Source organism: Anolis sagrei, chromosome 2 (assembly GCF_037176765.1).
Source record: "Anolis sagrei isolate rAnoSag1 chromosome 2, rAnoSag1.mat, whole genome shotgun sequence".
NCBI lineage: Eukaryota > Metazoa > Chordata > Lepidosauria > Squamata > Dactyloidae > Anolis > Anolis sagrei.
This window is the reverse complement of record NC_090022.1, coordinates 96,152,264-96,176,709: the sequence shown is the minus strand read 5'-3', so window position 1 is coordinate 96,176,709 and position 24,446 is coordinate 96,152,264. Positions and strand designations below refer to the sequence as shown.

The window sequence follows — 24,446 nt, the reverse complement described above, 5'->3', positions numbered from 1 at the left end:
CTGGAAAGAGCCACCATGGTATAGTGGTCTGAGATTTATATTACATCTCTAGAGACCAGGTTTTGATTTCCTCCTCAGACATGGAAACCCACTGCATGACCTTGGGTGCGTAGCAAAACTCTGCCCCAGAAAAGCATATGATCAGTTTGCCTTGAGGCCACCATAAGACAGAAATGACATTAAAAGACACAACAACAGCAATGTCACTGATATCTTAAATGTTACAAGTTGATTTTTCAAATAAACATTCAGATGATCAAATAATAATTAATAAAATAAAACAATCAGGAATTAATCAGATAAAAATTACTTAATAAGTTAAGAGTTTTACCGTTTATTTAGCTTGCCTGTCTACTTACAACTCACTTAAGCCAAAACTGAGCACAGGAATTCTCTATCTGCATTCAGTTCACTTTTAAAATAATAGATTTCAAGATATAGCTTTAGATATGGGAAGTGGCATCTAAATCTTTCAAAGGGATTAATCAGTCTCCTGGAGATAAGAGAACATTTGTCTTATAGAAAGTGTTTCTCATGCTATCAGTAGGAAAGATCCCTGGACCACACTCTTCATTATGCAAGCAGACATCATCTCCCCACAACAGAATTCTTCCTTTTCAATCCAGTGGTTGTCTTCACTGCTGGTCCTAGGGGCCAATGAACCAGGCTCTTGCGTGTGTGATGTCTGTAGAGAGCTAGGACAGAAACCCAAGGTTCTACAGGTTGTCATTTTACATTTCCAGCTAGTCATCCACCATTCCCCAGACTTACCAGAGAGCCACTGCATTCCTCTCCACTACCATGGTCATTCCATACCTAGTTGAGAGTGGAATTGGAAAAGCATCTGGTTATGATTCTGTAGCCCAATGAAAAATGATTACCCCATATGTTAAGATTTCTGTAAGATCCAAGCTGATCAAAGCAGATGATGCAATCCTTACAGGCCTCTTCAACCTGCAAACTTGCAGGTGTTTTGTACTTCAGCTCCCAGAATTCCTGACTATTGAACAAGCTGGCTTCTGGGAATTGGAAGCACAAACACCTGGTGGGCCACTCATTTAACACCTGACCACAGGGGCAGAACCAGATGCTCTTCTGACACATACACCCTCCACCAAGTGCAGAATAACTGTGGGGGATGTAATAGTAAGTATAGGAGAGGCTCAGGAGGGAGAGAGGAAATACCAACTATTCAACAACCAAAAAAGTTACACGCAAGAGTGTCTGCATGTCTGCATATGCCACTAACATGGTCCCCGTTCAATATTGGAAATAAAGCCTGTGATAGTTCTGCTGCATTTTGCAAAGCACATGGCCACTTCTCAGAATATGGTTTTTCAAGCTTTGGCATGTGCTTGTCTCAGCCGAGTGGCTGTGGCATCAACATTCTAAGCAATGTCATTCTCAGCAGAAAGAATATAAAGCACCTTCTTTGGTAAGTTTACGTAATGCCTCTAAACATAATTAATTCCACGACACGAAGGTTATTCATTCTTCCAGCATTTGATCACAGGCAGGACAATAGTAAAGCAAACAGAATATAAAGGGAGTATTTGGAGCCCCTTAGAGCTCCATGATCATCTTGAGAGGCCTTTCTCTCTGTCCCACCATATTTTTTGGGCTCATTTGATGGGAACAAGGGAGAAGGCCTTCTTGGTGGCTCTTCCCAGACTTTGGTACTCTCTCACTAGAAAGGTCACAATGGCTCCACCCTCTCTTTCCTTCTGTCCACAGGTCAAAGTATTTTTTTTTGGCCTTGGGCTTTTATAAACTGATTGGGATTGGGATGGAATTTTAAGGTTGTGTATATTTGTTTATGGTCTTTTAATACATTTCCATGTTTCACTGTTCAACATTTAATGTTTTAACTATATATATCTTCAATCTCTTTTTAAACACCTCATGTTTATACTTTGCCATTTACTTTTAATAGTTGTAATCTGCATTGTTTTTAAGTATGTTGTTGCCACTTTGAGTTCCATTATAGGAAGAGATGTGGGATATAAATTAATAAAAATAAAGAAATAAGGAATAAAGAGGCTAGAGATTAGGAAATGTAATATCAATTTAACAGAACCTGAATTGCTTGATTAATTTAGATTAATCTTCAAATAATTCCAAGGAAATGGACCATATGTTTCAATCTTGTTTGCACTTCTTTGGAATACTGTATATGTTTCTGTATAAGTCGATTGCATATACAGTAGAGTCTTGCTTATCCAACTTTCGCTTATCCAACCTTCCGTGTTATCTGACGCTCTTACCCAATGCCCCATGCCCCCTTTCCCTCCAGCATTTCCCTTTAGAGGCCATGTTTTTAGTTTCTTTCTTTCTTCCTCATTTTGGCCAGTACCACTGTGCGGACTCCAAAGGAGGAGCCAGAGCATAATGGTTCTGCCTGTCCACCCCCTGTCCACCCCCTGCATGCAGCAATGGTTCAGTCCAAGTTGGAAGGAGGGACTATGGCTACACGAGAGCTTATGGGAAATATAGGAAGAGAAAAGAATGAAAGTGGGCAGTTGTCTTGAAGATTTGTGTAAGTGTACTATCTATCTTTTCATTATAATTCCTTGTTTGTTGCTCTTTTTTTCCATCAGTGGTGAGTGAGTTCTCTCCTTGTGTCTGGAAAACCAAACAGAAGGAGAACTCACTCACCACTGATCTCTGCCAACATTTCCATTTATTAGATGTCCTGCCAGCCTGGTTATGTTGGATAAGTGAGACTCTACTGTATAAGTTTAGGGCAGATTTGGTGATATGACCTATGGATACATCAAGGGTTGTTCCATGGAGAGGGGAAAGGACCAATGAAATATCAAGGGGACAACCATATGAGGCTGCCACTGCCATCTTTTCCTCATCCAAGCATTCAAAAAGTCCAGAAGCAATGCCATGGAGAAGAGAATAGAGGGGGGTCAGTGCTACCTTTAGGTTCTCCTGGGAAGGATTAAGCTTTTGACTTTTGCCACTCTACTCACAGAAGGGGTGGTTCCTTTTTAAAAATAAGAGTTTGTTGATCACATTGACCCTTGGGTAAGTTAAACCAGGTTTTACTATTTAATTCTTGACAGCTATTGCAAGAAGATCCTCTGTCCATATATGATATAGTTAGGGATTCCCATCTCTGTAAAATGATCCATTGGTTGATTAGGGCTGCCCACAAGAACTATCAATAATTACCATTCCTAGTTATTCATTCTGATGGCAAATATTGTAACAGTACATTGGTTGTAGAAAAGCCAACGCTATTTCTAGTATGGTCCATTACTTCCTGTCTGAAGGGAGCAATGATTGAACAAGATCACAGCATATGAGCTATAGTCATTCCATGTTGTCAGCATCTTCAGCATTTGTTCTATTCCATTATGGTTAGTCAATGGAAATTGTCTTGGGTCCAATATGTATGCAAAATTATTTTCAGCTGCATTAGTTGTCATCATAGCTTTAAAAAGTACTTGCCAGAATACAATTCCGAAGAGAAATTTCAAGGGCTTTTCTAGATCTGTGAGCCATTTGATGCACAGTTCATCGAATTCAAGATACAGCTTCAACAAAACGATATAGAAATCAGCAAGCCTGTGCGGAGTCTACACTTGGGTTTCTTAAACTTTTCCACTCATGACCCCTTTTGGCCCAAGAAATTTGGTATATTGGTACAGTGGAACCTTGATTTGAGAGCATCCCAACTTAAGAGTGTTTTGAGTTAAAAGCCATTGTTCGGTCCAGGTTTTGCTTTGACATACAAGCAGCATTTTGAGTTAAACACTAGTGTCAGATCGAGAGCTACCATCAAAGGAAGTACAGGGATTTAGGGCTTTGAGGAAACAGCCTCCGTGCCTCTTGCCTTGTGCTCTTGTTTGCTTTGGGAGATTGCCATTTTGGGAGATTGTCATCCACTTTGCTCTTGCTGCTTTGAGGAACTTTGGATTAGTTGATTTTGTGTGGTTTTTATTCTTGGTAAGTTTGACTTCGTGAAGAGAGAAAGGGAGAGAGAGCAAAGGAGGGAGGGTGCAATCCCTGACCATTCACTGACATTACCTGCATGTGATGTAACTTTCAAAAAACCAAGTTATATACATATTGTTTCACAAAATGTTTGTTGTGGGTTGTGAACCAATCATTCTTTGGACAATGAATGATAATAAATATAATAAATATTTATTATCATTCATAAATGATAATAAATATCATTTATGATAATGATATTCAAATGTTCTGTAAAGACTTCATTAACTTGGGGAATCCCAAGTTCATTAACTCTTGTATTAACTCTTTGTAGTTTATATCTTTTTTTATCATTGTGTTTCAGTGACGTTGCATTACATTTAAATGGGACAAAAAAATTCTCTTCAAATTTATGTCTCTCTGATCTGTTATTTTGTGTCCAGATAATATAGTTATTTTTGTCTTAAATCTCCTTGGATTAAAATGGCTGCTAAAAGGATTTAGAATTTTTCTGTAAACAAAGCTATCTATTCATAAATCACCAGAAAGCAAATCAGTCAGTTTTGGCTATGGACCAAAAGTATTACACTGAAAGGCTGAGAAGAATTATACCAATTCAAACATTCTACTTATCTTCATTGTCTTTTGAATAATACTCAACTCATGCTCTATAATCCATGTTCTGGAAAAGTTTCTCTAACTCTTGAGGGCAAAAAGAAGTTTCCAAGGGAATAAACACAGCTCAAAGCTTTGTGAGGCTTCATTGTCCAGGAGGAGCGAATGACATTTCCCTATTCTCTTTTAAGCAAGCAAATGACCTCTTTGATTCATGAACACAACTATGAACTCAGAGCTCTGCATTGCACTCCTGCCTATCTATCTATTTATCTTGAATACTACCGTGAATATTTGAGGAATTCTATAGCAAGATTCCAATGATGAACGGATACATTCCTCTTTGCTGTGTTGTATTTGAGTCAGGACAGGAGAGGTTACCAGTCCCTACCAAGAAGGAAACTATGGGAGATGTGAATGTGTTACCCAATAAAATGCTCTCTGGCAGATGGGAGTTTGCTTAGGGTTGGATTATTGCACTGGATAGTTAAAAGATATGGGAGAAATCCTATTATGGTCAGAGATCACACAGGATGATTGTGCTTGGGTGAAATGGAAGGCATACTATACAAACCAGAAATAGGAGGGAGAATATCTGGGCTCTTTCCCCATGATTACATTTTGTTGGAGCCTTACATCCAGGATGAGAAGAGCTTTCTAATGTGCATAAATCTGTTTTCTTTATAAGTAAATAGAAGATGGGCATATGGACATAGTGTGGAAATGGAAGATAAAGGTGTTTGAACAGAAAAAAAAGAAGGGCATCAATATTGAGTTTCGTTTTTAGAAAAAGATGCATGACATGAAAATAAATCAATCACAATGTAAGAAATAGTTCAGAACATCTCAGGAAATCAGGATCTGAAGAAAAAGGAACTCAAATCGCTGAGAGGAAAATTATAGGTTGCCTTTAGTTTTCAATGAATGTGCATAATGTAAATGTGTGAGTTTAACAGAGTTATAGCCAAAACTGTCAAATATTTTGATACTGCTCTTTTACACCATAACTCATTTTCTTTTCACCTCATCGGATTTGGATACATTTGGGAAAACAGCTTTAAGATCCTTGGATTTTCCTGTATACAGAAACATAATTAGAAAGAGCTATGGAGAATTTCCAAATCAATTGGAGAACTTGCCAGATAGTTGGACCTCTGAACATATAATTCACTGATACTATTTTTAGGAAATATAGGAACAGCATTTCAAAATGAAGTGGTTGTGCTCCAAATTAAACACAATTTATCTTTTGTGGGGAAATATGGCACATAAGTGAAATTTCTCAGGGTCATTAGGCAGAATGGGATACAGGCAGATCTAGAGTGAGGAAAGGGGGACTTTCAAACTGCACAGTGCTCTATTATGATACCATTTTAACTGTCATGAAAACAATTAAAGTGGAATCATAAAACTATAGTTGTGCAATGAGAATGGATCCAAAGCTGATGGATGGCAGAACTGTATGCATACTACATAGCAACATTGTGCCAGGATTAATCATCTTTGATCATTTTGGCTCTTTGTCTCAGATATCAAAACATCTTTGGTCAGGACTAAATTAATGAAATTGTTACCAGCCACAGTGTTGGGGCTAAACTTTTCTTCATGATAGTGTAGTTAAAATAGTACCATACATTTTTGCTCCCTGTGAACTAGCTTTCTGACAAAATTCTGTGCTGGAGAATAATCTTTGATGATGGTGATGATGATTAATTTTATTTGTTACCCACAGATAATTTAGCTGTTGAATCTCTTTTGGCACATCATTCCACAGTTGTGGGGCAGCCAATGAAAAGGTCCTCTGGGTGATAGTCACCAGTCGGATTCTGGCAGGCAGGGATAAACATCCCCCAGAGGATCAAAGTTTCCTAAGGGATGGAGAAGGCAATCCTGTAGTTCAGGGGTTCTCAAACTATGCTCCATTGAGCCCTTGGTGGGAAGCAGCATGGCTCCACAGGAGATAGCGAGGGGCTCCGTGGTGCCATGCTGCTTCTTGTTTTCTGCAACCTCCTCTATCCTCCTCCTGAGAAATGCAGGGAAATTAAAGTTTTGAGCTGCTGGAAACAGCAGCAGCAGATCATTCCCCCCCCCCCTCCTCCTTCTCGCTCGCTGCCCAAACTCTTTTCCTTGCTGCCCCCCCCCCCCCCAAGCTATCTTCCTTCCTCTGCTCAGGGGGTGCTTTGGTTGTGTTTTTCCTGCATGGCAGAAAGGGGTTGGAGTGGATGGCCCCTGGGGGGTTTCTGCTATGATGATGATGATGATGATTATTATTATTATTATTATTACAAAGGCTGAATGGCCATCTGTTGGGGGTGCTTTGTGTTTTTCCTGCATGGCAGAAGGGAGTTGGATTGGAAAGCTACGAGGGTCTTCCACTGAAATAGTGTTAAGTTTATGAAGGTTAAAATTGTTCTTCACTTTAAATATTTTGTTCTTTCTTTCCTTCTTTTTGAACTGTGTGAATTAGTTCACACAAACATTCTCCATCCATCTGCCAGTGGCCTGGCTCATGCCTGAGATAGATAGATAGATAGATAGATAGATAGATAGATAGAAACATTTATTGTGGCTCCACGAGAAACCTTTGCTTCAAAAAGGGTTCCAAGACTGAAATAGTTTGAGAACCCCTGTTATAGGTAACCTGGACCCACACTATGTAGGGCTTCAAAAGGCAACTTTAAAAAAACAACTTTTTGTACTTTAAAGAACAAACCTTTGTACTTTGCCTAGAAACTAATTGGCAATCAGGGAAGTGACTTGGCATTAATATGCTCATTCCTAGCGATTCCCATAACCAATCTGACTGCCATGTTTTGAACTAATTGAGTTTTCTGAATTACTGTATCATTATTTTGATCCAAGAATCCCGAGAACTACCAAGAACACACACTGGCAAATCTTATGTACATAGATTAAAAGGGCTTGAGCTAGGGATCTGTTTTAAGCACTAAATGTTCTGAACAGTCCTTTTCCATAAAAATCCATTTCTGGTTAAAGTCAGCCACATTAATGGTCCTAAAATGAAACCACGAACCCTTGCTAAGGTAGTACTATTATTATACCAAGAGAAAGAGCACAAACCTTGTATTACCCTTCCAGATCTCTACACTTCTTCATCAGCTAAAATGTTTCAAAAAAAATTCTGAGCAGAAAGTGCAAAAAAGAACTAAAAAACACAGAAACATTAAAAGACCATAACAAGACGTATTGACTTCTGCCTTCTTCAGCTGCTCTGAACCAGATAAACATAGATTTGTGATAATAACCACAAACTTCAGTTTTATGTTTTAGCTACAGTCTCAAATTATTATTGTAGAGATGTCTGTGGGATTTTACATGCCCAGGTAGGATTTCATTGTTAGGTTTTGTTTGCTTTTTCAGCAGCCCTTTCCCACATGTTGCACAAACAATCCTGCCAGATTTTCCTATGCAGATATAAATAATTCAAGAGACCTTCTTAATAGCCTGTGAATAGAAGGGTTAATCTATGAGGGTGTTTTCCTTAGCTCTTTCAGCAGTAGGCAGTAATGCTGACCCCTAAGCTGTAAAGCCTCCTATTAAGTTAATACAAGCCTTGTATACACATTTCCTCTAGCAAATCACTGTGCACTTTTCAATGGGAGTGGTTGACCCCTCAACCACACTGCAGTTCAGCCAGCTTGCTCCATTTGATCATTAACACTCTAGCCAGCTTGAAAGGAATGTGGGTGTGATGGCATTTACTGCAGATTGGATTTCCCATCTGCCTCTCCATCCCCCCTTCCCCCCTCTTCCATCATTAATACATCCCAGCTCACAGAAGGTTGGATTAGAAGTGCAAAACTGAGCCATCCCTGCCAGCGCATAAGCCGTGCAGTGCACTCCACTAAACATTTGTCAGAAATCAGCCTCAAGCAGGTTGCACTAGGGCTTATTTCCAGGTGGATTTATTTTGATTTTCTACCCCACTTTCTACTGAGGCACTGGAAAAAAATAAGTGTGCAGTCACTTCACCAAACATAGAATGCTCTCAAACTACTGACTCAAAAATACATATTATTAAGCTCTTGTGGAGATAATCTGTTGTACTGCAGGAATTGTTTGACTCCAGTCTCTATCAGTCTCACTCAAAACATCAACATCTAGGGCACATCTACACTGACTACTTAGGGTGGTTTGGAACCAGTTTGGGAGAAATTTGTTACACTGTGTGAATGTTACATGTCTAGAACATGTTGGAGGCAAGGAAGGTAATTCCATTAACCATGGGAGGGGGCCTCAACCAATTCCAAAATCCACAGTATTTTTTCCATTTCTGGATGAGATGTACACCAGTGCTCTGGAGGAATAAAAGGCAGACAGGAAAGGGAAAGTGATTGTCAGTGTAGATGTTTCCCTGTAGCAGTGGTTCTCACCCCGTGGATCCTCAAGTGTTTTGACCTACCAGAAATCCGAGCCAGTTTACCAGCTGTTAGGATTTCTGGGAGTTGAAGGACAAAACATCTGGGGACCCACAGGTTGAGAACACTGCCCTAGAGGAACATAGACATAAAATTCCAAGACATATTTGAAGAGGTAGAGATGGGATCATTGCAGGATTGTTCAACTCCCTCCCATCACCAAGAAAAAAACAAATACTGCTGAAAAATATAGGCAATGTTTAAAGAACTCTGTCTAGAATATATGAAGAATTTAGGAAATATAGAACTTTCTTACATTTATACAGTTGTAGCAACATCACAAGAGTGACAGTGTGGTGTAGTGATTTGAGCGTTTGACAAGGATTCAAATCACTCTTGGCCATGGAAAGCCACTGCGTGGCAAGCCCCAGAGGAAGGCAATGGTAAACCCCTCTGAACAAATCTTGCACATACACAAAAAGACACCTGTTTTATACACTTCTCAGTAAGTTGTAAATTATTTGAAGATACACAACAACAACAACAACAACAACAACAACAACAGGCAACATCATATTGATGCTGTTGAGATCTGCATGCAAGCAATTCGGGGTGTTTAGAGCTATGCAGATTACATCTGATATGCACTGTAGGTCAACCTCTGAGGGAGTAAAGAAACCCCCCCCCCCATTCCTGGACTAAACAAAACAGGAAATTGTAGTTTGTTTAAAAGTAGAACTGAAAGCTCGAAATCAGATACTTGGCCTGTATTCAATCATATTACTGTTAATTCCATTGTGCTGGCAGTTGTGGAATTACAGAGTTAATGCAAAGGTGTTATTCAATACAATTGTGCAAACATTTATTTTACACAAAGCAGTTGCATAAGCCATTGTAGAAATTTTGCACCACTTCTTGCAGATGTATGTATGTGCAATTGCTTTACACTAACTCATGCACAAAGGTGTAACATCCGCTAGCATCGAGTTTGGGTTACACCTCTTGGTCAAAGGAGGAGGATGGAGGATTGTGAGGGATAAAGTTTTGAGAAATAAAGGACAAGATGCTTCATACTGGAGTCGCCAAAATAAAAGCAGGGTAGTGTTCAATTATCAAGGTGGAGGCCAAGAGTGGGCGCTAGACAGAAAAGGATAGTCCACTTAAGGGGGGGGGGGCAGAGTTGAAGAAGGAAAACCATTTCCCCTGTTTTTGCCGGTTACGCCCCCTTCCCATCTTCCCATGTCATAAACAAGGGTTGTTTCCACAACAGGGATATGGGTGGGGGGAATAACAGGAAAACAGGGGGAAATGGTTTTACTCCTTCAACCCCCCCCCCTTAAAATAAACTATTTTTCTCTGTCTAGTGCCCCCTTTTGGCCTTTGCTCAAATAATGGAACAATATCAAAATCAGAAATTAAGTTTACAAGGAAGGGCTTATGCTGCCATCTGTTCACCATTTGTATGTACAATTAATATTTTGAAAAGCCTATCCATAATAAGAAGAAAACATTATTAATAGACCTTAGCCATATTGTCTATGAGAGCAGACATGCTTTCCTGGAATGAAATAAAACATTTTAAGTTACTACTTCCTTGATGCGAGGAAGGGCTTCTGAAGAAGCTGAAGAGCAACCTCTGTGTTTAAAGGTATAAATTAGGTACTTCAATTATGTCTTCTTATTTTTTTTTTCACTTCCCATTTTGAAAGGATACAGAGATCATTAGGGAATAGAAATTATTAGCAGCTCACTACACTTGCAAGGAGAGAGAAAAAATATTACTACTTAGAGTAAATTAATAAATCAACCTAGCTAGTGAGATACGGTTTCTAGTGTTCAGTGCTATCTTTTTGCCCTATTTTATGAGACCATCCCACTGCAACATGTGCTATGGGCTGTCGTAGTCAATGCATTTGCACCCCAACTTTTCACAAATCTTAGAATCCAATGACTTGCAAAACCTATAATGAATACCATACAAAACAGTTATGGAAAAAGATGTGAAAACATTGCAAGTTTTTATTAAAATGCCAGTACCTAGCTCTCAGGGCTCTTCTGAGATGGTTAGGCAATCCTGGGAAACTTACTTTTTTTGTACTACCCACACCCAGAATACTCAGTGCAACCTGGGAATTCAGAAAATGGCAGTTTAAAGAGGCAATGTTTCCAACTTATGGGATAATGCTATGTTTACTATTCCAAAGCCTAATTTGAATTCCACTGGACTTCTCTTGCATATTGGAGTGAATATTACAGAATGAGAAATAACTTGTTTTGTGCTTTTCATGATCCAGCCCTGCCCATACCTCTATCCCAAGGCTCAGACTTTGTTGCATTTCTTCTGATGAACACTCAGCCATGTGATTTTTCTAACCATTGTGCCAAAGTGGATTTGTGTGGCTGTGCCCTTCTTTCCTTTTGGCAGAAAGTTATCTTGGGCCAATTCTACTCCAACAGCTATCAAATGCCTCCCAATCAGCTGCATCAGTCACATAACACATGAGGGTTTGGTCATCAACTTTTTCTATTCCCCTATCCCCACCCACCCCATGGGTTTGACCTCCTGCCTCTCCTCTGTCTCTTGAATTTCTGTTGATCTCATCAGTTCTCTACTGCTTTTCCATGTTGCTCTGATCCTCATCTGAATACCTGTTCTGCAGGACTACTCCATCCGTTTACTTGTCAGCTCCCTGCTCCCATAGAGATGAAGGTAAGTCATATTCCAATGTCACTTAAATCCATGTCTAGCTTTTGCTAGATTATTGTGCTTTTTGTGTACTCTAAATATATTTAGCAAGAGCTTGGGAAAAGATACTTACTGGATTATGCGTGTATGTTTGTGCTTTCCCCTTTAAGACAGTTTGATATTTGTTGGTGGACTCCCATCCAATACTAACCAGAGCTGACTTTACTTAGCTTCCAAGATCAAACAGGATCCAAATGCCTTTACATTAAGGATTATAATTCCCATAATCCTTTTGGAGTACAGTTCCCAGACTCTCCCCAAATAGCATAGACAAGAAAAGCATAGACATATTTGCAAGTTATGTGCAGTCATACTGCACAATTACTCCACAATTATTCCACTTGAACTGCCATGGCAGGATGCTATGTGGTCCTCTTTGTAATTGGCCCCAGGGGAGCTGTGGTAAAAAAAGTAAAAATTTCTAAGCTCATCCCCTCATGGCACCTCAAATGCTTTCTCTCCTTCCCCCATCAGATGAAGACAATGGGACAAAGCATGTTGGTGTCGTGTCACTGTCCCCATCAGATGGTGGAAAGGGCAACAACCCACATTACACATTGCCCTTTCTCCCATCACATGGGGGAAAGGGCCCAAAAATGCAGGTAGCTCAGTTGGAGCTACCTGAAAAACACTTACCTCTCCATAGTTTCTGAGAAAGCATCTTGTGATGCTTCCTCGGTACTTGGAGGTTCAATGGAGCAGGGCCTGCCAAGTGTCGTGTGATGGAGCTCAGCAGGCCCCATCCCCAATGTGCTGCAAAGGGGGAATTTTCCCCAGTGTGATGAGGTGGCTAGTTAGTAAAAGTCATTTCAGTTAAGAAAGGACAACCTTTGGGAAAGTGAAAGCCCTTTAATCTTAGCCTCAAATGGATAGTGTTGTAGTTCAGGCTGTGATTGCGTCTGATGTCAATGGGGATGAGGATTCTTCTGGGCCTCTGTCTGTTGTCAATGAGGATGAGGATTTTGCTGGGCCTTAATCAAGCCCAGGAGATAGGCCTGAGGTGTCTGATGAACTGAGTATTTCTCCTGCAGATGCACAAGGTCAAATTCCTGGGCCACGGCAGTCTTTCTCTGAGGATGATTTGTCAGGTGCAGAATGAGGATTTAATGAGGATAAAATAGATTTTTGTAAATGGAGGCTGTTCTCAGGCTCTAAGAAGGTCAATTTGTCTGCAGGAAAAGAGAAATAATAAATCCTTATCTGTTTGCAAGGGCAAGCAAAATGCTTTCCTTTCATTTCAGGGGCCAGGAAAGGCTTTATATTGATACCAGGGAAAGTTCCATTTTACTCTCATCAATATTGATACTTCATGATAGTCTTGTTTCTCCAAGTGGATTTCTGGTTTCACGTTTCAAATTTTGCCAAGTTCCTGTTCTGTTCATTGGATTTTCATGCTGTCTGGTTCTATGAATTCTGTACTTTGGATCTTGTGTTTTTACCTTGTTACCTGGCAGTTTATGGGGTGACTTTTATCTTGGAACAACATTGCTTTGAACTATACTGTTTTTACAATTTTTATTGGTTTACTGACATATATCCTTCAATAAACTGCTTGCTGGTTTTACTACACTGGTGTGGTATTTAAAAACTGAGGTGTTCCTGTTCTGGCATGGAACAGATAGTTGTCATGTGTGTGTTTCAAGGAAATCCCTACAGGAACTTTGAGTAAGAGTGGTGTCCAATTGATGTTGTCTATGAAAGTTAAAAATGCAGGGCTAATGCCTATCCTATTGTAATATAGAACAAGGTAACGGTCAAATCCCTAGAGAAGCATTGGAGAAGCTATGGATTTTCAAATACAGACTTCCAACAGAACCCAGTCAGAATGGCTAGGGGTCAGGAAAGTTCCAATTTGTACTCCAAGGGCATTGTTAAGGCCGTAAGTTTCCTAGCCCCGTCTTATGGTTTAGTCAACAGAGGATACAGGGAGACATAGGAGGGTGCAAGGGACATGCAAGACTGGTACAACAAAGCAAAGGATAACAAATAGGTTCCAGTAGAAACCAAGGAGACAGAAAGTAATGACTTCAAAACTTTTAAAATAGATGAATATAGAACATGAATGCTTAACATAACATAAATGTGACCAATAAGCACATAAACAACACAAGGATGGCAATGTGGAAGTTGCTGCACTGTGTGATCTCTATGACAGTGTTGTATCAATAAAACAGGCAACATATTTTACAGGCAGCAGCTCATTGGTAATATTGCATCAAAAAAGCCAATGATCAGCAATAGTGTGCCGGAGCTCTCTACAGGATAATCAATACGAAGCAGAGGCCCCTGTAGCTTCTCATCAGTACTACAGATGCCTGGCATGGCTTTGTAGCTCATTGTGATCTGACTCACAATTTTCAGTCTTAGAAATACAGAGAATTCAAAAACTGTATGATCTTCAGTCCTGTGCATGTTTGACAAGGAATATGTATGAGAAAAAGATAGCTGTTCATGCTCTGAATTTGCTCTAGGCTGCACTTGAATGCTTAAAGAAAAAAAAATCCTCATTTCATTTCTCAGGTTCATTATCTGTCTGAACATAAAATTTGCTATGTACTCAAATGGATGAATACCTTTAGAGATTACTCTTGATGAGAGATAGGAGTTTCATGTACACAAAGCAAGATTTGTACAATTAAAATAAAAACTTTCTTTAAAAAAAATGAAAACGGTTTTCTTGGATTTGAAACTGCCACGTATTTGAATTTTAATATGTCTAAAATTACTTCCAATTTTAACTCTACATTTGCCTTCCCACTGCTTTAATTATGTGTTGCTTTTTGATAATGTTGTGTATTTTATTGTCTATGTTTTTTAATTGCTTGTATTGATGTTTTATTGCTTTTATTGTTGTGTTTGGGCTTGGCCTCATGTAAGCTGCGCTGAGTCCCTTGGGGAGATGGTAGCGGGGTACAAATAAAATCAATCAATAAATAAATAAATGTATTTTTCATTGTAGTTGAAGAAGTCTATTTTTGAATGTATTTCTCAAATTCAAGAAGGTTTAATATTTGAGTGCTATTATACATTTTCAATAGTCTAATTATAATTTGTTTACTTTAAAGAATAAGTTTTTTAAAAATATAAGATGGTTTCATTATTGGTAGAAAGGTGCATGTCTGTGTTTTAGATGGATTAGGGATCAGATGGTTTTCCCTGTAATAGGCAGTAAGAGCACCTAGAACTTCGGAGAGCTTCTGTTCAACCATCTCAAAGCTCCCTGCTTGAGCAGTAATGGCATGATCATCAGCATAGATGAAACTCTCTGTCCCTTCTGGCAGTGGCTGGTCATTTGTGTAGATGTTGAACATGGATGGAGCAAGCACGCTCCCCTGAGGCAGGCCGTTCTTCTGTTTCCGCCATCTGCTTCTCTGGCCCTGGAACTCAACAAAGAAGCTCCTGTTTTGTAGCAGGTTTCCTATGAGGCGGGTGAGGTGGTAGTCCTTTGTGATATTATACATTTTTCTCAGGAGGAGGCGGTGGTTCATAGTATCATAGGCTGCTGACAAGTCTATGAAGACAGCTCCTGTGATCTGCTGCCTTTCAAAGCCATCTTCTATATGCTGAGTCAGGTTCAACACTTGCGATATGCAGCTTTTGCCTTTTCTGAAGCCAGCTTGCTGTGGGATCAGACAGGTGTCTATATTTTCCATAATTCTATGCAAAATAAGTCTCTCCAGAACTTTGTAGAGGTGGCACAACAGGGAGATTGGTCTGTAGCTTTTTGGGTCATTACGGTCTTTGCCTGGCTTCAAGATGGCGATGACTCTTGCTTTCCTCCAGATTTTGGGGATCTGACAGGATGCAGTGCAGTTGTTCATCAACTCCAGCAGCCAGCGCCGTGCTTTTGGACCAAAGTTCTTGATTTGTTCCATCCGTAGATCATCCAAGCCAGCTGCTTTGCCATTCTTACATTTGTTGAGAGCCATGTCCAATTCAGTAGATGTAAAGGGTTCATGAAGGTTGTTGTTCTCAATCTCTTGTTGTCTGGCTATTGGTTTCTTTCCTACTTTGGTGGCAAGGTTGGGTTTCCCGTTCTTCAAGAGTTGGTGTGCTATCTGATCTGCCTTTATGTTGGCATGGGTATTAGTTTGTGAGGGGTCATTGCTCAGCCGTCTTAGCAACCTCCATGCCTTCTGGCTGCTCCTGCCCATGTCAACCTCTGTGATCAGCTTGATCCACTGTTCTTTCTTGGCTTCAGACATGGAGGACACAATGTTCTGCGCTGCCTGAAGAGTCTGCTCACTAAATGGGTCTTCGTTGTGGAGCCTGTAATAGTTTTCCAACAAGGCAGCTGTTTCAGGAGTAATGCCCTGAAGGTAGTGAGTTCTGCAGCCTCTCGGTATCGAGGCCCGTGAGCAGGTTTTCACTATTTCAATAAAATGTTCGTATTCCTCAGGGATTTGCACGACCGATGTGATCATGTCATCTAACATGTCTGAGAATTTAGTCCAATCTGCCTTTCTGAAGTTGTATCTTCATTTAAATCGAACTTCCTGAGGCCTTATTGTTGGGAACAGTTGGCATATTATTGGTCGGTGCTGTGTGTTTGGAATTGGTGGTCCCACTGATTTGGTGCATTGCTGTACAATGCTGTCGCTCACAAATAAGAGGTCTGGGTTATAACCTCGGTGCCATCTCCCGCTGTTGTAGGATGGTGGGAGCTTGCTATCATGGATGAGTGATAGTTTGTGCAGTTCAGACCAGGATAGGACAGCCTCTCCATATCTGTCCTCTTGGGCATAGCCCCATACATGGCTATGGCTGTTGAAGTCACCAATTACTACCGCCCTTTGGTGCCTGTCAAAGTTCTCGGGGGAGGAGAAGCAGAACTCTTCATTTGGGGGCTTGTACACAGAGGTGATGGGGATGTGATGGTGATGCCCAAACCCAGCACCTCAATTCATGGGTGATACCAGATGAGAGACTCCCCCCGGGCACTCAGAAGACTGGGCGACTTGGAAGGCGCTGAACAGACTGCGCTCTGGCACCACGAGATGCAGAGCCAATCTTAAGAAATAAGGCTACAGGGTGGAATCCTCTGCATGCGAGTGCGGAGAAGAACAAACCACCTGCTGCAATGCACCCTGAGCCCTGCCACATGCACAATGGAGGACCTTCTTGCAGCAACCCCAGAGGAACTCCAAGTGGCCAGATACTGGTCAAAGGACATTTAACCAAAAACCAAATTTGCAAAATCTATGTGTGTTTTTTTTCCTTTTTCTTTTTAATCTGTGTGTTTGTTTTGCTCTGTTAGAATTGTAATACAATGGTTGCTGATGACACGATAAATAAATATTATTGGTAGACACAAAAATCTGAAGGCTATTATCTCAAAGCTTCAGTTTGCATTGAAAGCAGGAAATATGTGCATTCTATGCATGTACATAATAAGTGTGCTCAAAGGAGACCCCATAGCTGTACAAAATTGCTTACAGATGAAACTGCTGCCTTTTGTTTCATTTATGAATTTTTAGCAGTGCTTTTCTTAAGCTCAAAGAGTTATTTACATGAAATGAAACAATATAGAAAACCACATTATACACGAAAGGCTGGAGCCAAACTAAGTCAGTTGACCTTACAGACAGTCCCTATGAAATCAGTGGGACAAATTAGTCATGGCTTAAATTCTTTGCTCCCTTTGAGAACTAAGGGAATCCAGCTAAGTTTGGATCCAACTAAAAGACAAAAGCTACACAAAAATAAAACAACTTATAACAGTTCAATTGAATGCATTCCTATAATAATACAATAGTCTAACAGGAAACGCTAAACCCCAAGGACATCATATTTGCCCTAACTCATATAGACAAAGTCTACATGAAATAGTTGAATTTTTCAACTCCTCTGAAATCCTATCAGGAATGCTCAGTTTCCTACTTCGCCCTACTATGGATAGGGATGAACAAGCCACAGCAGCCACGCATTGGTACCTTCTGGTTAGAGTCCTGCAGTACACTCTGTGTGTGGCTACACTTGCAGACAGTCAGAAGCAACACCTAACACAAAATGCAATAGCAAGGCTAACAAGATATACTAGTATTGAACAAGTTGCACTAAGTGATAATTTATTTCTATGCTGAATTCATGGTGCCAGTGATGACTTTTAAAGTCCTAAATGCATGATATCTTGATATTTAGAGTAACGTTTCTCCCTGTCTCTGTGCCCCATCGGTGGTGGCAATATGAAGTGCAAGAGCATGGGAGAATTGGGTTGTTGTGGTTGTTGTTTTTAATCTGGTCGTGTCTGTTTCCATCAAGAATAACTGCAGCATTCCTGTGGCTATGTAAGCATCAGTCTGGTGGCATTTCTATGCTCTAACAAGGGCAAGAGTCTATACAACTAAGTGCAGCCTGTAAAAGGCATTCCTGGCCAAAACGTCTTATCTTCTTGTCCAAGTTAAAGGTGCTGCTTTTTAATTTCTTGTGTTCAGTTACATTGGATGCAGAATCCTTTGGGTTGTTTTACAAAGTAAGACTCTTTTAAAATAAACCAATACTTTTCTGTCTTAACAGAGTTGTTTTATTAATATCTAGTTTCTTCTGCTGGCGCAGTGGTTAAACCCCTGAGCTGCTGAACTTGCTGACTGAAAGGTTGGCAGTTCGAATCTGGAGACTGGTGTGAGCTCCTGCTGTTAGGCCCAGCTTCTGCCAATATAATGGTTTGGAAATATGCAAATGTGAGTAGATTAATAAGTACCATCTTGGTGGGAAAGTAATGGCGCTCCATACAGTCATGCTGGCCACATAACCTAGGAGGCGTCTGTGGACAACGTCGGTTCTTAGGCCTAGAAATGGAGATGAGCAACATCCCCCAAAGTCAGACATGACTAGACTTAATGTCAGGGGAAACCTTTACCTTTACTTGATTTCCTCTGTCTAACCGTGGTGACAATCTAGAATAGAGAATGTTATATTTTAACGAAGTATGTTTCATTAAATTTAAAAAGAGTCTTCCCGTTCAGGTTGATTGTGCTTTTTTATTTCACTCCAACAACATTCAAAACCAGAAAATACAGAGACCAGTTCAGTAATTTAGATGATGGTGTTATTATGATGCCATAATTCAATATGTGCATTGATTGTTTTTTCTGCACTACTGGCCAGCAGTTATTGTGTTTTGACTGTCATTTTCACACAAGCACTTGGCAAAAACTTATGCCAAGCACTTTTGCTTTTTAAAGCTTCATGGATGGCAACTGAACACTTTCCACTGGTTTCTAAAACAATTGAATTGGAACTTTATATTAATTGTCTAGCTCTGCCATGCGCCTAGGGATATATCATATACTTCAGCAATCAATAAAGTCCTTTTTCATTTCACAATTAATGACTGGTTAGTAATTCCATGTGAACTGTTGGCAGTGGGAAAATGTACCACATGGCGTGACTTTTCAGTTTATGCCTTTATTCCTTGCTTTTGTGCCAAATCTTCTTTTGACCTCAGATATGAGTGTAATTTATGGTTCTCATTACATCTGATGTTCACCCATCTTTGTGTCCAGTCCTGTTTCTCACTATGGACCTCATCAGACAGGCAGAGGAAAAGTGGGTGAAAGCATGGGAGAGAGGAGGGATCCGTCTTACCTTGTTTCCCTCCTGGCCAGGTTTGTCTGCTGCCATCCCACATCCTTTACTCAATCAGGTCTGCCTTTCCCCTGTGTTTCTCCAGTTGGTGCCAAAGGTACTCTGGGCTTCGTTTCTCCACGCTGCCACCAGAAGTTGCCCTGCATCATATGATCGGCTCCGTTTCTGCAATGGGGAGAAACGGGGAGAAGATGCAGAGAAAACTGTGTCTGATAAGGTCTATACACACACACACACACACACACAAAACACAGTGCAGCAGTAGTTCAGTGCTCACAGGGTTGAAGTGCTATAACCTTTTAATTGGCGAGGGCAATGCCATTACTAATTCCCCCTGAAATGAGTCAGGATTCTCTGAGTACCCTGTGTGTGTGAAATTTCCCAGCACTAATACACTGATGTGAGTGACCACTGTTGTATTATAAAATGTTATCTGCTGATTTTTTTCAATAAACAACTAATAGCTTTGCAAAAACTGCCTCTGATTGTTAGAACTAGTTTCTAGATAGTGACTGCATTTCGGGCCTCTCCCATTTTACCTGTTGTGATAAATGCCTGCACATCAAAAAATTGACACTGAACTCCTGTCTAATTGTACTGTGTTTGTTATCTGATGAAGATTCCTGGAGGAAATTCCATCAAAGTTGAAAAGTTTATTATCTCAGAGAAAATCCCTGATGGCAAAACAAACTTTAAAAAATAAATGGGAAAGAAGGAAATGGGTAGCAATAGCATTTGAGTGTTGTGGCTGAACAAAAATATAAGAGATCAGAAAAGTTTGCCTTTCTAAACTACATCCCGAAGAATCCTCCAGGAAACATGGCTTTTGTGGAAGTTGTTGTCCAAATAAATGACTAAATGTGGCACTCTGTTCTTTTACAGTGTCATCGGTGTCCACTAGTTCATATTATCCTGTGCCTGTTTTGTTTCTAAGTACTGTTCAAAGTGATGAGTTTAATCTATGCAACCCTGTATGGTTTGGAACAAGGTTACCTTAAGTCACCTCTTCCACTATGCAGCTTAATCAGAATTAAGAATAATTGGAATGCACTTGCTAAGAGTCTGAAGATTCTATCTCTGGGGAGCTGATAGCAGGATGCACTGTTTCCCATGATGACAAATTCACATTTGCTTGTTCTCTGACATCCATCTGGTTGCAGATCTGTTGACCATCAAAGCATACCGCTGTTCCTCTTTTAAGCAGGTTTTTACTCGCCTTCCTCTTCTTTTATGACCCCTGCAAGATGATCCATTCTTAGAACTGATGTTGACATGGTCCGTGGCAGCCTAACATGCTGCCTCTCCACCGTTTCTGTTTTTCTGGCCTCTGTTTTATTTATATAAGCTTATTTATTTATTTGATCTATATTCTGCCCTTCTCCTGGGGTTGGGATGCAAAGCAGCTTACCACAGGAGTGCATTTGCACAGTTAAAATTAGTATGACAGATGCGCCTGCTCCTGGAGATGTCTGATCTGGCCTTGGGGACACAGGCTTTAATTACATCCCCTTTAGGCTACTGTAATGCACTGTATATGAGGCTGCCTTTGTGCTGGTTTGCATAGCTTAGGCTCAAGCTGTCAGAAAGCCTCTCTCTCCTGATGACCCTGTTCTCATTTGGAAATCATTAGGAGAAGGCTATCTTTCTGCCCCAATATCATTACAGGCATGTTTAGTTATGTGCCTGCTCACAAGCTGTTGAACTGTCCTCCTTTGGCAGGAAGGAAAACACCTTTTTTGGTTGCTAGAAATTGAGAGTTTTGTGAATATTGTTTGAAGTGCTTTTATATTTAAAAAATAATAATTCACTGTGAATCTCAATTAAAATAATCAAATAGCCCATTGCCTTCAAGTTAATTGGCTATTTAGTTATTTTAACTGGGATTTGATTGTTATTATTTATTTTAGCTATTGTTTTTTATGTATACTTTCAAATCATTTCTGATTTATGGCAATCGTGAGGTGACCTAGTGGGTTTCCATGGTAGAATTGAACCCTGGCCTCCAGAATTGTAATCCCAAATTCAGACCACTATACCATATAAGCCGCCTTGAGTCCCTTCGGGGAGATGATGATGGAATATAAATAAAGTTATTATTATTATTATCAAATTACTTTTTATTGAAAGTAAAGGTGAGCTCCTAAGAAACGGAGCAATTAAGAAAAAGAAAGAAAGAAAAAGAATGTTATATATGAGAGAAAAGTAGGAAATTGGAGAGGTAGTTGCGGCTATCCCCATAAAAAACAGAAAATAAAAAGACCTGAAAGTATTATTATTATTATTATTATGGGTCATGATTTTAACTGTACTTTAATCTGTATTGTAAGCTTGTAAGCCACTTTAGGTCCTGTACTTGGAGAATGGTGGAATGTGCATTAAATTACTTATTTAACACAAATAACTAAAAATAGCACATGGTAGACCTCACCTCTCCTACCACATCTGTGGGCTGTGCAAACTGAAAGGTTTCCTTAATTGGTGGAGAGGCAGAAATCAATATTACACTACAATTTCAAAATTAAGCTTTACCTGCTTAATTTGAGCATTCTGTGATAACCTTGTAATGCAGAACAGAAGAAAATATACTTTTAATTGGCAGCACTGTTTTATCTCTGTGTGTATCACTATGGGTGTTGTCTGCATAAGATTTGTGATGTTCTTGTGATGGGTGTGAAACCTTGCTACAAATCCAGGTGCCAACTCTACTCAGGAAATGTTGTTGCAGGATCTAATCACATCACTCTCAATATCAGGGGCACTGTCATTTCCCCATCTTTTAATATGATATATGTTATCTTCTGTCAACAGTGCCCTTCAACATTCTACATTAGGTAGACAGATGAGTCTCCTCATCAGGCAATAAATGGGCATATATAAGACGTTATGAATGAAATACACACAAAAAAGCTTCAGAAAATTTCAGTCTTCCTTATATTCCATCAGAACAGTAGTCCTTGAATGAACAAACAAACAAACTACTAAGGAAGATTAAAAAAGAAATAACAGAATTAGAATATAATCCTAATTCAGCACCACAAACATGGCTTACACAGGAATACAGACCAAGACTTTTGAGATCTAGGCACTCATAGTCTTCTGCCTAAATTAGCAAATCTGTCCATTTTGTTTTTCCCATATCTATATTTCTTAGAACTCAGGAACTTTCATTCAACTTGTTGAAGAAAGGTGCAAATCTTAGAAAGCCTCTCTTTAAAAATGAACCAAATAAAGTCTTCACAAATCCTTCTTCTGGGCGATTATTAGTGGAAACAGGTAGAATAAAGACATCAAGAGGAAAAATCCAATTATGGCCAATGCAACCATCATTCCTTGGACATAAGAGTTGTTGAAATATCTTGCCTACTCAAGAGCTTCACAGAGAATACAGTTTACTCCTCCTGCCCTCTCCCTCCACCACAGCACTGATTATCCTTATTTTTATTTTATTTTTATTATCTTAAATACTTATCCCCTGGTAACACTTGACTTCTGTAGCTTTAGTTTTTACCTTGTTCATCAGACAATTGAGTCTTCTAGTTTTGTTTTGCTTCTTTGTGTGTGTGTATTTGGCTCATGCAGGCATGTAGCTGGCGGGGGGGGGGGCTTGAGGGGCTTCAGCCCCCCCCCCCCCCGAAATTCTCATGGTGGTCCGCGAGAAGGCCTTACTGGTACATTATTTAAACTGTTATGTTTATTCATATCATGATCTGATCACCATGCTCAATATATCCCATATGCATAGGGGTATTCGGGTAATGATACAAAAGGTTTTCTAGGGTATACCCTCTTTCACTCAGACTCAGCCCCCCCCCCCTGAATCAAACTCAGCCCCCCCCCCCAATCAAAATCCTGGCTACGGGCCTGGGCTCATGGTTCCTGACCCAACACTGTTTTCTGGCTCTAGACTCAGCTTTTTAGCATGTTTTGTTGAGAGTCTGGCCTTGGCAAAATCCATTCCTAGATTGGTTCCTGAAAAAAGGAAAATGCTGTTAGGCAACTGATTTTCTGTATGTTTATTCTCAAATTTAAGCTGCAGAGAGGATCATCCCCCCCACTTGCCACAAACACCATCATTACTTGTGTGATACTCCAATTTAGCTTTTGCAAAAGATTCTTTGTAAATCAAGCTTGGTGTTGCAAAGGGATTCTTTCAAGAGGTTCTGGCTTTCAACAGGTAAACCACATCTCCTTCAAATGTTTTAATTACTACAATGTAGCACAGAGGTTGAAGGAGGATCTGTCTTATTAGAGCTGAAGGCTTTAATGAGCAATAGAGAGCCTTTGCAAGCTATAGTTAGTAATGAGCTGGGATAATCTATTTTACCATTCCCAGGTCTCTAATTTTCTTGCCTCCAAGCTGCCTGTACTACTATTAAAGAACTGTCTGAAAGTGATGCCCTGGTAAGAAACTTCCAGTGAATGACTGACTGTTTTCTTTTGCAGCTCGACTCAAACCTTGCGCCTCATTAGCCAGTTGCAAGGGTGGAATGTTCTGACCTGTCAGGAAAGCATGAAATGTCCATTTGTGGCAAAACATTCAAATCAGAAAGTCTGATGTTTTCTTAAGGCCTCTACTGGAAAAAAAATAGAATTCCTGTTCACCTTTTTTCTCTAATATTTCCTTTCCTCATTTGGGGGTTAGCACACATACTGTACAAGCAAAACCCCATAGGAAACAGCTAATTTTGCATTACTCGTTTTTCATTATCATTAAGATTCTCAATGTCTAAAAGGCCTCGGAGCGTTTTATGATGTCTAATCGACAGAGACGAGCCAAAACCACTGTAAAAGTAGCTATTTCCTTTTTTGTGATTAACATCACTAGTTCTGTCCGAATCCATATGAGAACTGATGGTTTGCAACATTTTGTTGAGAAATTGGCTAGGACCTGTGGGAGCAGCAAGGACCATTTGCCTACACTTGTTTTTCATGGTCAGGAATAGAAATAGTAAAAGATGTCTGTCGGCCCCAGAGTGCAGTTAACATATTGGATCAAAACCATTTTTAAAGAGTTTGTAAAGAGGGAAAAAACTACGAACATCTGTGGAGTTGTTCATTAAGCTTTTCTTGCTGCTGTCCCAAGAACCAATAGGATGAGAAGATGGTGCTTAATAAACAAAGGTCAGGGTAGGAACCATTCATTAATTAAAGTTAAGCAAGACATGTTTTGAAAA

The 24,446-nt window shown here is 39.9% G+C and overlaps 1 long non-coding RNA gene across 1 annotated transcript in view; it reads right to left on the bottom strand.

Annotated features, from left to right (window-relative positions):
- Positions 1 to 20,590, bottom strand: part of LOC132766661 (uncharacterized) — a 158,552-nt gene extending 137,962 nt beyond the window's left edge. Inside the window, exons 1-2 of the long non-coding RNA XR_009630536.2 lie at positions 20,456 to 20,590; positions 19,273 to 19,437 (exon numbers count right to left, since the gene is read on the bottom strand). This is a non-coding gene — a long non-coding RNA (uncharacterized lncRNA). The remainder of the gene's footprint in view (positions 1 to 19,272; positions 19,438 to 20,455) is intronic.
- Positions 20,591 to 24,446: the final 3,856 nt, after the last annotated feature.